This window comes from Passer montanus, unplaced genomic scaffold, assembly GCF_014805655.1.
Source record: "Passer montanus isolate IOZ18808 unplaced genomic scaffold, ASM1480565v1 scaffold54, whole genome shotgun sequence".
Lineage (NCBI taxonomy): Eukaryota > Metazoa > Chordata > Aves > Passeriformes > Passeridae > Passer > Passer montanus.
The window spans coordinates 2,027,089-2,040,811 of NW_024370374.1; the positions used below are offsets into that span (position 1 = coordinate 2,027,089).

Sequence of the window (13,723 nt, forward strand, 5' to 3'; positions counted from 1 at the left end):
AGTAAGTGCTGCCTAGCATGGCCAGCTAAATTCCCCTTAGAAACTCATTCAACTCCAAAGACTTCTGAATGACTTCTGAGAAAATCTTTTCTGCATGTAAATCTCAAGGATCAATTTGAAAACTGCTCCAAATTTACACTCATCATATCTGAGAAGACTCTCATCTCTGCAACTGTGGAAGGAAATAAAAAGACCCTGTCACCATTCCCACCGCCCCCTCAAAAATCCAACAAACCCATCTTGACATTTTCAATTAATCCCCTCTTTCCTCAGAAGATGAAAAACCACCAGTCATAATCCAATAGGGAGTTTACTATTAGTCTTCAAATGCAGACGATGGGAGCTTTTGGGAGTTCTCTAATCTTTAGTTGAGAGTCAAATATTATTTGAGTGAAAAAATAAGCTGATTTTCATCTTACTAATTACTTAGCAGAAATTTTGTCCAAAACCTAATGCTACTGGGTGTGCACTAAAATTTTTATAGAAGCTGAATAGTTTTGGGGTTTTTTTGCTTTGTACCAAAATTTTCATGATCTAAAACTGAAAAAAGTTAAATAGTAATGCCTGCCAAGAAAAACATCACCTGTTTTGCACAAAGTTCCTTTTTTGCTCTAACTTCAAAGTCTACTATGCAGTATTTCCAAATTAATACAGTAAGAATAATCCAGCATCCTAACTACTACTTCTTTACAGATGTTGAACACTAAAAAATGGTCTGATCATTTAAAACTATTCTTTTAAAAAAATTACACATGTCAAAGTATATAAAATGCAAAAGAACACAGATTGTCAGGACTGTCTTTGTAAAATTTGTTTTGTTTTGTTTTTGCCTCTTATTACATATCTTTATCTAGCACAAAACTCAAATTATTTGTACAGTATTTGTTACTGGTTTTCACTGCCATTCAGATTTTGGTGCCATCAACCAATTCCTCTTTTCTAATACCCAGTGCAGGTCTGGGAGGATTTCTTTTGATCATAGTCTTGTTCTGAAACACGGTGTAATTATGGCTTCCAATGAACTTGGTTGTGCCTTCACTCCATAATACACCTTAAATAGTTACAGAAAAACACATCGACTTTCCAGCTCTTTACCTATGCCACTGCCCTATTGCTTTTCACTGTTTTCCAAACAACACAATGGTGAAAGAATGCAGCAGTGGGGAGCTAAAGAAAGCCAGGGATGGGAGGCTTTCCCTCACTCCTAAGTCTGTAAGAGACCCTGTGATAGGTGAGACACCTCCATCCTTTTTGGCAACCCCCCTGTGCTCACAGGAAATGCTTTCAGACTAAAGCACACTGGAGGGGACTGTGCCTTTCCAGGCCAGCTTGGCCCTATCCACATGGAGCTTCTGCAACCAAGTTGCTCCAAGAGTCAACCACATTCCTTTGGCTTCCTCCCCGCATCCCAACCTGTTCTGCTTGGAAAGGACTACACCCCTGGCTACAGCTGTGCCTTTTCCCCTTCTCTTCTGGTGACACTGCCACAGGGATGTGACAGTAAAGCAGGGCAGACCCAAGCTGAAAAAGCAGACTGAGCAATTCCAGCCTTAGTGTGTTAGGCACACAATTCAGGCTGCAGCAAAACCCACGAGCTGTCAGTGCTCACTGTTCTGGATCGAGCTGCAAGGCTTAGCCAGGAATTGGGTTAGAGTTACATAAACCCTAATTCAGAAAGGATTTCAGCTCATCGTCTGCTTCAGCTAACACAATTACAGAAGCAGCTTTGTCCATACACTGAAAAGATTTATTATTTGCAAATGCTCCTGTTTCATTTACAGTCAGACAGGAATTAGGAGAGAGACAAACGATGCCCACTGTGCAGGCAAAGCTTCCAAAGGAGATAAGCAATGGGGAGGAGTTTGGGTTGGTGCTGACACACCACGGATGGTGAAGAGGTGAATCCTCCCAGACTCACAATGGGGAAAAGAAAAAACACGTGCTGCTTCCCGAGGAGATGTCAGCAATTGCTCTGTTGACTGAAATTAAGGGGTTATGCAACATAACTCTGTAAAGTTTTTTGTTAAATCTGCTATAAAACTGCAATAACTGGCCAGTCACCTTAAACCACAGAAGCATTTCAAGCAACTGACTGATTAAAAAGCATGCAGGACAAAGAACCCCTAAGATATCCTCAGCTTGCCTTGGTGGGCATGTCTCAGCAGTGTGCAGCTAAGCAAAAGGATCTGAGGAAAAGCTCTGGCTCTGACATTATGATCTGCTGGCCAGCTCACCTTCTTTAACATCCATATATCTACTAGCCCACAGAAAAGCTGTCTCATCACCACTGAGTGGGAGAAGGACTGATCTCAACTTTAGCATGTGTTCCTGGACTTTGTATGACAAAACTCAGCATGTCAAGTTCTCCATCTCTCACTTGTTCAAGATCCTGTTTATTCCAGAAGTTGGATTCTGCCTGTCCTGAGTTACAGAGACAAGAAAACAGACAAGAGCTTTGGATAAACCTTTCAGAATTAGGTGAGATACAGTGTCAAGCCAAATAACTTTGATACTCAATAGATATAAATATTCAAATCCATAATTCTGTTCTGTCTCACATAGGTTGTTTAAAAGCTATTTGGACTAGGAGAGGAGTACTTGTACTGTTTTATGGAAATGTACAATTGACTCATACTTACAGGGTTTGCCTGATGGAAGACACATCTGGAGCAGAATTTTGCTAAGTAGGTTTGGTTAAAAGTAAAAAAAAATATACCTGAAAATATAATTTATATCCATTCAAACTACAGGGGCTGAATCAGGATTCAAATACCTCCAATCTTTAGCACATCTGAAACACACAGCATTGCTATTTCTAGATATGTCCAAGTGCTGCTGGTGCTCTACACATTTTCACGCACCTGTGGAAGACACAGGAATCATTAACTAACACAGAGTGCTGGGCAGGACAGGAGCTGCTCACAGCAGTTTGCCTTCGAGTTTCACATCTGTTACATTCCAATAACTGGCAGGCATGAAAAACAACCTGGCATGTCTCTGATTTGGGGTGGGATATGCTGCAGGAACACACTCACTCTTACAAAATGCATTAACACATTCACAACAGGGCTCTTGCAGATTCTTCCTCAAAAAGTAGAAGACACTTTTTTTTTAACTGTAGGTGAATCAGTATTCACATAGTAGACTTTGTAATTATAAACAAACTCTCTCACTCTCCAGTACTGATCATAACACAGTTCCTGATAACTACAAAGAGATTTGCCTGCAGCATGCAGCAAAATCCTGATTAGTCATTACACCTTTCCTGCTCTTTTCTATCCAAAGCCAGATTTAACAGACTTCTGAGCAGCCACAAGACTTGAGGGGTCTGAGTGGCAGTGTGAAAACACAGAACTGAGAGAAGAGGCAGCAGCTAAACAAAGCAATGGCACACCAGCGAGTCCCTTCAGGGTATCACATAAGAATTCAGCCTTCTCTCATGAAACAAGCCAAAGTTGCACAAGTGGGGATTTCAGGCAGAGAGATCAAGGACTTTAAGAGTTTGTGGCAGAATACACATGCAAACCTGAACACTGTCTTTCTGTCATCTCTTGAACCAATCTTTGGGGTTCTGTTTTTGGATCTTTGAAATTCTTCAGAGAAAGGGGGAAGAAAACGGAATTGCCTGGATACCTCTGAGAAAAACAGAATGACATGTAAGGCAGTTGTGGGAGTATTAGCAAATCCTGAGAATAAAGATAAAACAAGAAAAAGTACACATTACTTTGAGCCTTAGAAGAGTCTGGATTTAACTCAGAGAAAAGAAGGGAGAGGGCTCCGAGTCACTGTAATGAAATGCTACACTAACGGAACTGCAAAGCCATGAAAATTGGTTTCTGTTCACACCAAATCACACTAAATGTGCATTTCACCATGGGATGAAGTTCAGGTGCTTAATCTACAAAGCAATGCCATTTTTTGAAATTATATCTGTACATTGTCCGCTCAATTTTAACACATTTTCACTGCCTTGAAAGGTAGCACAAAAGGAGTGTAACACCTTGAAAAAACTAATGTGCTCAAAACATGAGTAAAATATCTTCAGAGAAGAACAAATCTTTGACTGCATTTTAATTTCAATATTCCTCTATGACCTGTGGTTTCAGGCACATGGACATATTCCAGCTATAAGATGCAGCTTATTAGTAGCAAACTACTCCAGTGCTAAAAAGCATAATAAATGAAATCTGTTAGTAGTAAGTAACCATGAGAGAAGCGTTGGTAAGAAAAACCACAAATCTTCAGATTAAAAAGTTGAGAAACGAAACTCTTCTTTCAGAAATAAGAAAATATGTTTCTCAGAATTCCACAATGTTAATGGAAGTTTTAGGATACCAGGATTTCTGGTGGCAGAAGCCTTACAAATAAGCAGGAGATGATCACTGAACTGTGGATGATGGAGTTCAGGGGCATGGCAGCCATTCATTAAGCCCTTCAAGCAGTGCAGCCTTTAGGATCAAGCTATTTGAATTTACTCTCAGAAATGCTAGCCTCAGTGCTTACTGGTGTCACAGCTATTTTGAAACGGGGATCAGCAGTGCCCAGAGATAACACCACTGCAGAATAAACACCTGCCAGCCAAACTGACAGCTCTTCAAAGAGGCCTCTGGACACCAATCCCACAGGAGCCAACAGCAGCTGAGTTAAGCTGGAGGTTCACTAATTGACCAAGTGAAGAGCTACCTCTCTCAGCCTGAAGGCTCACTGTCAACAAAGTTCAGGAAAGTAAATTATTTATGACCACATTCCTGCAGCTTGCAAGTTATTTTTTATGTAAACTCAGTGAGAACCTCCAAATCACGTCCTAAATTTAATTAATGCATGCATCTTGTCAGCCATACCAGTGTGCAAACAGCAGTCAGGCTACAGGCACCACAACATCATGTGTGTTGCTACATCAGCAGCCTCCACAATCACCATGGCTTTCCTAAGCAGAGACACAGGTGTAAGTGGTGTCACTTGGCTGATCCCAGTGGTGTGACATTACAGCCAAGCTAAGCAGTGACAGGTATGGATTTGCTGTATCAATCTCAAAATATACCAGCCTGTGAATCCACAGAGAATGCTTAACCCAAATTAATAACCTTTCAGTGGTACTGAGTAAATTGACACGAAACAGTCACATTACCATGCAGTCAATCCAGCTGTTCTGAACTTCCCCTTAGCATTTTTAACTAAATAAATCATGACTTCTAATTAAAAAAAAATTCAGTTTTAACTAAATGAGCAAGTCTTCTATAAAATCATATCATGGAAGTGACACGATTAGGGCTGCAGTCTCTACCCTCTAATCCTTTGTTAATCAGTTCCTTCTCTACAGGTAAAATGAGGCCCCACTTCTTCAATCAACTCTTTTCTGAGACACCACTCACTATCTACTTAAATATTTAGTCAAAGTTATTAAGTTTTACAAAGGTAAAAGGGTTAGAGGGCAGCAGAAGTCAGCTTCAAGGTCCTGGGGCAAAATTCAAGTATTCCATAAATTACTACCAAAGTAAGATGAATGTACAAAGAAAGAATGTCTTTAAGCCAAATAAATTCCTTTTTGTGCATCTCTTGAAACAAATCAAGCTTCCAAATTACATACTGCCTCTTCTGTTTCTTCATTATTCCCTCATATCATTTAGATTGTAAAAAAACATTAGATTGAGCCCAACATAACACTGCCAAATCCACAACTAAACCATGTCTCTATGGATGCTAAGAGATGTAAATCCAGTCCGTGCAGTGATACTGGACCTGGGACACTGTAAAGAGGTGCAAGACAGGAAACAAAGGATTTCTTAATATGGAAAAAAGCCAGGAACAATGCAGAGCAGATATGGAATTTCTCAGGAAAGATGTTTTAAAAATCAAAAATAGTTTTCTTGGGTTCCTCTATGACACAGACATTTAAATGCAGAAAAATCAATACTACTAATAATAATAATAACCAAAACCAATGACTGAGTAGCCTTGAAACCCTCCCTCCCTCAGCCCACCACGTGGCCTAATAATAATAATAATAATAATAATAATAATAATAATAATAATAAACAAAACCAACGACTGAGTAGCCTGAAATCCTCCCTCCCTCCTAGCCTTCAGCCCACCAGGTGGCAAAAGAAATTCCTCATCATGCATCAGGAATCCTAACCAACATGGCCACGAAACAAGGGGCAGCAGTGTTTTGTCACTCTGCTTATGAAGGTAAGTGCAATATTGTTGCTGACTTTATTTAATCTGGCAACATAAAAAAGCATGACTGGAAAAGTCAGAAGCCTTCCTTGTTTTTGCTGCCCACCCGTAATGACAGGAAATGGCCTGGAACACCACCCAAAAAAGGACTAAATAGGGGTGTCCTGGGAGGGAATGTGCAGCCTCCTTATGCAACCAAAGCAGAAGCTGAATATTCAGGCTCACTCCATTATCCTGAGGTACTCTAGCACAGGTACCGTGGAGCACACATCCACTCCTGAATGAAAATAAATGCCAAAGCATGGTTCTTCTTTGGGGAGAGAGAAAGCAGCTCATCCAGCTGTTTAAACATACCTGTGGTACATGATGGGTAACCTCCTTTTTGCTTTCTCATCTTCTGCTCTGCAGGTTTGTTGATTCTGGTATATCAGGACTCAAAAGAAATGCTGGATAATGTGGGCAAAATATGCAGCTGTTTTAGAAACCTGAGATAATTTCATTGAAAACAGCTTACATTTATTTATACAAGTATACAGGCAGAACAAAGTCCTAAATAGAAAAACAAATGTTGCTGTGCTATTACTGGCTACTTTCTTACGGCTTGGTTACAGGAATCAAAAATATCCTGTAAGGGTGTAACAACATCAACTACAAAACCCCTACACAGCAAAAACATTCTGTGCTTCTAATAGGTTGCTATGGAAATGGTTTTTTTCTTTTTTAATATTGAAGCAGCTTCACACATCCAAGCAGAAGATTGGTTGCCCAGACATTAGTTTGAGAAGCTCCCTCCATTTGCAGGACAGTAATAGGCTAAAACCCTCATTTTAAAAAATCCCCCCAAAATCTCTTGTAAGTTGATATAAACACATACAAGTCAAAATTGACTTGTATTGGGAGAATAAAGCAGATGAAGACATAAGTCACATCCCAAGAAAAAAATGGAATTTCATCAGTCAGAAGTTCTGCAGTTTGGTAGGAATCTATGAAGTTCACAATAAAAAATTTCTCAGCTCAGTGCAAACTGTGAATTTCAAGGTTAGGTCCTCAAGAAAAAAAATGGAAAATCAGATAACTCACCTTGGCATGAATGATTTCTTTGACTGAGAGTACTTCAGCAATGCTCAGATACATGCAGAAGATTTAGAAAGCAATAGCAAAACAAGCCCATTTCAGTAAACCATGGTTTCACAACACAGTATAGCTCAAAGGCGGAGAGATGTGACAGCAATTAAATGTATCAGCCCCAGAGTGCAGAGGCTCAGATTCAATTTGCAGCACTTTTACAGACACCCTCAGGCACACGTCTGCCCCCATCCAGCTCTGCTCCCCACCACAAAGAGTGCAGTGAGCAGCACCTTCCCATTCCAGGCGAAGGCTGCGAGGATAAACACGCTGCAAACATGTGAGGCACCCAGACATCACAGCAGTGGGAGCAAACACAGCCCCAACACTGGCAGAAGAGTCAGTGCTGAGCTTGTGCACACACAGCTCCTTTCCTTCCTACACGTCTAACAGCTGAACAACACCCTGGCTTGAAAAACAGCTGCACATTGTCCAAGTTTCCAGCATCACCCGGATTCACCTGGGCAGCTCCACTGCAGGGGAACCAACTCTCAGACTGCACTCCTGAGAGAGCCAGCTGTTTGCCATGCTCCTCTGGCAGCACCTGCTACCCCCACAGAGCCTGCATGTCTCAGCTCTGGTTCATCCTCGCCCTCACCCATCCCTGCTGAAGGCAGAGTGACTTCCACAGCAGTCAGGGACCACTACTGCTTCAGCTACTGCCTCCAAATCTGCCCTTCCAGAACACAGCCCTGTCTCCTTTCAGCTCACCTGAACATGGCAGAGCAAGCACAGCTGCACGTGCTGCTGACAGATGCCAGGAAAGCTTGTCACCCAGAAGTGACACGAATCTGTCCCTCCAGTCAGCCTGCAAGCCTATGGGAGTGCATATTTAATACCTGTTAAAGGCTTTTTAGGAGTTACCCAACAGGAACAAGGTCAAAATCATTTTCAAGGATCCTGTCTTACCTACTAGTGAAAGATATCTTCCTTTGATGATTCCTTCCCACCCTTCACTGGTGTAGAACAATGGAAAAAAAACAACATTTCAATGGGAAACAAAGAACCAACCGAGAAAAACATCCCACTCATAGAACATATGGACTTTTTTTCAAAGCCACTCACAGGTATCTGATGATATAGTTACTATGAAGCCTACTACATTAAGCACCTTTTTCACCTACCTTTTCTCATTAGAAATGGAAAACCTGCACTAAGAGAAAAACTGCATCAAATTCCAACAGAGATTAAGCAAAGGAGGCAATACTTTTGGAAAAGTCAAATATTGACTTTTCTTTTTCAAATTACTGCAGACACGTGCGAGACTTAAATGTGCATGTGAAGAGATATCAGAGGCAATACATTGATGATTCCCTAACAGCCAGCACATTTCAAATCAAAACACTGGAAAAACATGTACGTGATGTCCTGTTTACACAGAGCAGTCACCCCAGTAACCCCTGAAACCAAAGGACATTGGCAAATGAAAATGCAAATAGGTGCAGGAGGGCAGAAGGGAGATCAGGCAGTGCTGCTCTTCAGAAGCCCTGGAACTCTGCTCTGCCCCAGCTCCCACCCTCCTCCGAGCTTTCAGTTCAGGCCAGTGCTTGCAAAAGTTTGAATGGGACTGTCAGAGGAGCTGCCCATCAGTATGAATGTCACTGCTGCAATCAAACATCCCCAAAAGGCAGAACTCAAGACTCAACTTGCCTCAAAGAGCTCCACAATTAAACCATGACAAAATAGCTGCTGAAACATCTGCTTCACCACAGGAACAACTGCAAAAGGTGTTACGGGTATGATTTCTACACAGTATTGTTCCACACCTTTTTTTTTTTTTCCTAATTATCACTTTCTTACAAGGTACTTCAAAGCTTTTCTTGCTAATAAGTAGCCAGCCCAGAAGTCAGTGGCAGAATTGGCATGTCTATGATCTGATCCAGCACTTGTTGAACTACACAGAATTCTTTTCATTCTTGAATAAAAATTCTTGATGACTGAAGTTCAATGTAAGTTAGAAACTTTTAAAAGGTATTTTAAGCTGAGTACAGAGATCATGCAGCAGAAAAACCCATGCACGAGACTATGCAGCATTTTCAAAGAGCAGTTCTCTTTTTAAAGCTCCAATGTATTCATTTGTAAGGAGCAGAAATCTTGGTGATTTAACAGGCATTATGCACTCCAAAGAAGGTACATCTCTACCAAAGCTGGCTGAAAAAATAAAGAGCCTTAAATAGATTCCAATTACATTAAATAAATCACAAGGTCTTCTCAACTTTGTCATTTTCCCTCAAGATCTAATATCTCAGTAAATTCAAACACAGGCCTGAAAAAAATGGTACAGTACACATTTTTGACAAATAACACTGAATTAGCATGTCCTTTAGCCATCTGTATCCTGAAATTGATTGCTGGTTGAACACAAACTAAATACATCTTCCTAGCAGTGGCAAACTCCAATGCACACTCTCTTGTAGCAAACCAAGACCAGACAAAGGGATCACTTATAATTGAAGACATCACTGCTTTAAAATTTTGTTCTAGGCCTCTGTGCTAATTCCTACAGAAGATTTTTGTCATAAAACTTTCCATATCTCTCAGAGGCAAAGCCTGCAGGTTTTTTATGACCAACAAAAAAGAAACCAAATCCCAAAATTAAGAGTCTTGCAAGTTAAATTTCTTTCAGATACTAAGCAGCTTTCTCATCTAAGTGGTCTCTTTCTACCTTTCATATAATGGGGTTGGTACCAATAACTAAACATGGTTCACAGAATAATTCTTTATTCTGTAAACACTGTTTATAATCACAAATATAATTTGTTTTCACCCCAGACTGGCTGTTAGGCTGAAATAGTATTTTTCACTTAATAAAAAATTCTAATAATAGAATTAGATATTCTATTATCTAATAGAATATCTAATTCTATAGCTATTAACAGAATGAAGAATGACTAAATTTGAATGAAGAATGACTAAAATGTTTGACACTACAGCTGTCAGCAGCTCCTGGCTGCAGTACAAAACTCAGCAGCTACTGGCAATGCAGAACAAAGTTCCTCTAGTCCCAATTCTTTAACTGTCCTTATTTTAAAGAGATTATTCTGGCCGAATTAAGGGACTTTTTAAAACAAAATAATGTTTCATATAAAAATTCTGGAGAGCAGATGCAGTAAGATTGATGTGCTCTGCTTCTGTTCACTGTAGCTTTTTTACAAGTTTCCGCTCCCCTAAGATCAGGAGGATGCTCCACTTTCCAGCCTCTTTTGCTGAGATTCAGAGTTTACTTTCACTACAGTAAGATTTGAAGCTGTACTGCAGCTGAGAAAGATCTCCCACTGAGAGGTGGATTAGTCCTGGAGCTTTGAGTCATGACTTCCAAAGCAGGAAGAGGAGCCTTCACTCTACTCCAGCTGCATCAGGGACAGACTCTCACGTCCCAAATACATTTCCCCACCAGGCTGGGCTGCTTCCAAAAAGGTCCCACCTGATGCCATCACAATGGAAAATATATCTCTACACCTATACGTGAAATACTTTAACATATTTTGAATAACTAGTTTCAGCACTCACAATAAAATTTAGAACGATTCCATGGACCAATGTTATACAATATAGACAACTTAATTTTTTTATTTTGCCCTGCAATTTACTCTGTGATTCCCAGCTGAAACAAAATTATTTGCTAAGCATTTAAATTTAAGAGAGTTTCACTCTATTGCTTGTAGATAGGGTTATGTGAAAATACAAATTTTATGTGGTGGTGAGCAGAGGTAAGAGGGTTTGTACGGAGACGCAGAAAAAGTGGAATGTTCAGTGATATATCCAGAAATTTAAATTTAGGGAACTCCAAACCAAAGATCTACTGTACAATTCTCTTTTTCCCCTGTTAATTATTCAGAGATGCCAGACAGGACAATATCATGTCAGCCTTAATTTACATGTGACTTAACATGAACTTATGCTCCCAAATTCAATGTATGCATATGACAGGAAGGGATCCTCAACTCAAACGCTATACTACCTTGAATTTCCTTCTTCTACTTTACAATTCAAATCACTTAACCTACCTTTAATCTGCAAGTATTTCCTTTAATTGTTCACTGCTTGATAAATTCAAGATCATTCTTTTTGAATGTTCCTAAATAAAATATTCATATAGTCTATACAAAGGGAAGCATTTGTTAGGTTTAGTGCTGTACAACATCCCAGTTGGTAGTCATATTTATATGCAATTTCCTATCGCTTCATGAAAAGAGACTGCTTTAAAACTACAAATTAAAAGATCAGTCTTTGGGGATGACAGCAATACTTTAATTACAAGACCAGACTCTAAGAAGACCATGTGCAAAAACAGGAAAATGCAGGGTTTAAAGAAAACTGTCATTGCTAAGTCCTGGCTGTTACTAAAGTAAGAGCCTGGAGCTTTGGATAAAATGTATATATTGCAGCATGTTGAGATTTAACTGGTTTGCACTCCAGCAATACCAAATTTTGGCAGACATTAACTGGGGACATTTGTTTTATTACAAGCATGGACCCAGGTTTTATTTTTGTGCAGACAGTCTTAGCTGCCAGAAGAAAAGTGCCAATTCAGTTAGTAAGAACAGAGGTGACATTTTGCAATCAAATTTCCTTTTAAAAATATATATGTAGTCATACCTTTCTTCCCTTGGCTTCATTAATAATCAATACCATAAAAATATTCACACCTTTCAACTTTGAATTGTTTCCTTAGAGAAGCCACACCATTCCCAAACCTATTCTGCAAATGGGAAGGATTTGATTTTACAATTTGCCAAAACTGTGGCATCAAAATAAACCTGATTTTCTCGGCTCATACCTTCTTGCAGGTGCAAGCAGGCTGCTTGTTTAATTAAGTGAGGGGTCTGGAAAGGGCAGGGGTTTCAAGCTAGCATTGCTTTTACTTTGTCCATAGGGGCATTCATTAGATTTGAACATCAGTTGAAAACTCAGAGTTTGTACTTGTTTTTCAGGTGTTGCTGGGATAAAAATTTCAAGGGCTTATCATCCATGAATATCTCCAGGCACTGACAGCTAGCCAGCAGGACTTACCGGAAGGGTGAAGAACAAAAGCAGGAGGAAAAGTACAGAAGACATTAATCTACAGAAAATCCCACGAGACAAGGTCAGTACATCGGTCACTGTCTGCCTGAGGTGAGAAATTCAATAAAGTCAGAGCCCTGTAAATCTCCTGATGAATCTTGGTAACATCTTTCATTTCAATAACAACTTTTATGGCTGGCAGAAGGTAAAACACTTTGTGATAATCAGGTCTTGGAAAGTCCCAGACAACCGCAGTTGCCAGCCTCAAAAAAACCAGAAACAGCTGTTGCCTTGAAATGTCTACCAAAATCTGGCAATTCAACAAGATTTTCCTAGAAAAGCCCCAACTGCACAGATTAACTTTTTAACACAAGCTGTTTACTTGTATCACAATACTCTCAGGAGTCCCTGTCACATTTTGGGACAATTTTATTCTGTCATGTATGGCCACATAGGTGAAGAGCAGTTATTCTTCCTTAATTCCATAGGCAAAGGGCAGAATATATTTCTGGACAAAAACCTTTTACTACCACTTTCCTACACCCAGAGCTCAGGAAGAGCTTGTGCTGCTCCAGCCCCACCAAACCAAGAAATTCAACAAATGCTCTTTATCAGAAGTAGAATTTAAACAATATAGTTCACTCCTAACCATCATGACTGATCTAATGGTATTAAGAGTTTGGAATACCATGAACTGAAATAATTCTGTACTGAAGAAAAAAAAAAAAAGTCAAAGGCTGCAAACTCACAAAAATTTTAGACTGAACTTTTGATGGCAATCATTGGACAATCACCTGCCCTTCAGCCACATATAAAAAGCTTGTAGAAGAGTCTAAAAATTAATTTGAATTACATCATTTTGTGATGTTCATAAATTAAACATTCTAATCAGATAATGAATGAATCCTATAACCAGAAAAAACTCCTTTATGAGATAACATACCATATGCTGTTTCACACACAGTTTAAGCACCCTAATTAGTATCTTACATATAATGAGCAGCAACTGTTTTACTCTTTGTATACAACCACAGTTAAGTGGACAGAACCAACCAGCTTTAATTTGCCTGATGCCTCAAATTATGCACCCATTTTAACTTCAACATGCACGATGTGCATGAGTCTTCTGCTTGTTTGCCTTTTTTTTTTGCCTTGAATCTTCCCTTTTTATGCTGTGCCATTCTAGAAGTAAATAAATATACTGAATAAAATGAATTTGACACAGAAAAAAAACTTTAAAAGGTGTCCTCAAAGAAATAAGAAGAAAAATATGAAAGGTAAATATTTAATAAAAAAGCACTGAGGTGAGACTTGCATGACCTTCAGACTCTCTCCTGTCATGAACACATCAAAACCTGTAATGTGACATTGCCAAGGCAGGTAACAAGATGTGACAACCATGCATAACATTATGCTA

General features: G+C 39.5%; 1 protein-coding gene and 1 long non-coding RNA gene across 3 annotated transcripts in view; both read right to left on the bottom strand.

Annotated features, from left to right (window-relative positions):
• The window catches only part of GALNT18 (polypeptide N-acetylgalactosaminyltransferase 18), a 211,073-nt gene that overhangs the window by 174,338 nt on the left and 23,012 nt on the right, over positions 1-13,723 (bottom strand). The window lies entirely within an intron of this gene.
• Positions 1-13,723, bottom strand: part of LOC120509858 — a 28,151-nt gene that overhangs the window by 5,315 nt on the left and 9,113 nt on the right. The window contains exon 2 of the long non-coding RNA XR_005629353.1: positions 6,532-6,623. This is a non-coding gene — a long non-coding RNA (uncharacterized LOC120509858). The remainder of the gene's footprint in view (positions 1-6,531; positions 6,624-13,723) is intronic.